The sequence below is a fragment of the Elaeis guineensis genome, chromosome 12 (genome assembly GCF_000442705.2).
Source record: "Elaeis guineensis isolate ETL-2024a chromosome 12, EG11, whole genome shotgun sequence".
NCBI classification, from domain to species: domain Eukaryota; kingdom Viridiplantae; phylum Streptophyta; class Magnoliopsida; order Arecales; family Arecaceae; genus Elaeis; species Elaeis guineensis.
Window position 1 is genome coordinate 8,834,125 of NC_026004.2, and position 1,245 is coordinate 8,835,369.

Here is a 1,245-nt window from a genome sequence, read left to right on the forward strand (position 1 = left end):
TGTTGGACTTGAGCTTGCTGAACCTGATCGTGCACAAACTCAGAAAATTGAGGTGCGGCTGGGCATTCACTAACAAAATGGTTCGGACTTGCACACAATGCACAAACTTCTTGGATTGGGTTAGGTGGAATCGGAGATTGTCCAGTATTTAGAAGACGATCTAATTTTTGGGACAGTTCATCTACCTTATGATGGATATCTATGGCATTTCCTACTTCATATATTCCACCTCTCTTTGGGTTTAACATGGGTTTATCTCTAATAGAGGCAGACATATGATGTAATGAATTTTCACTTAAAATTTCAAACAGTTGCCATACCTCATCCTCACTTTTCAGCATGAATATCCCACCGCATGATGCGTCGACCATTTGTCAATATCTTTCAGAGAGCCCATCATAAAAATATTGGATTAACTGCTACTTGGGTACAGCATGGTGGAGATATTTTCTAATAAGGTCCTTTAATCTCTCCCATGTTTCATGAAACATTTCTCCATCTAATTGAAAAAAAGTAGTTATGGCTTTCCTTATTTGATTAGTTTTTTCTATGAAAAAATATTTCTTGAGAAACTCTCCTTGCAGCTGGTCCCAGGTTGATATAGTCATGGAATCCAAAGTATGTAGCCAGTATTTGGCTTTGTCCTTAAATGAGAAAGGGAATAATTTTAACCTAAGAGCATCATCAGAGAAGTTATGAATTTTGACAGTTGAGCATATCTCAAGAAATTCTTCAAGATGTTTATAAGGGTCCTCATTACTAAGTCCATAAAATGAAGGTAACATTTGGATCATACTGGACTTAATTTCATATTGAGTGGCCTCCACAGGGGGCACTTGAATACAAGGAGAGTAGGTATATGTGGAAGGAGTAAAGTACTCCTTCAATTGCTTGGGTGGATCATTCTCCTGATTTCGATCCATATTTTTACGTCTGTTGGCCCTAAAGGTTCTTTCTATTTCTGGATCAAAAGGTTAGATTTCTAGTCGTAACGATCTACGGTCAAGCATACACCTTACAATTATACTTTAGAGCAAACACAGAAAATTTTAGTTTTTATATATATTTTCATAATAAAGTGAGAAAAGAATGAAGAAAATCTAAAGAGAAGAACCTAAGAATCTTAAATCTATGAAAAGGGAGAAATTAGTTAATGTTTAGATGTTAATTGCAATCAACTTAAACAAGCATAGACTCTCTATCCTAAGGTTAACTTAGATCTAGACAGCTCCTAACTTCCAAGAC

General features: G+C 35.9%; 1 non-coding gene across 1 annotated transcript; it reads left to right on the forward strand.

Moving 5' to 3' along the window:
- The first annotated feature begins 430 nt into the window (after nucleotides 1-430).
- Nucleotides 431-536, forward strand: LOC140853015 (small nucleolar RNA R71). The gene has a single exon (XR_012136093.1). It is a non-coding gene; the product is annotated as a small nucleolar RNA R71 (small nucleolar RNA).
- Nucleotides 537-1,245: the final 709 nt, after the last annotated feature.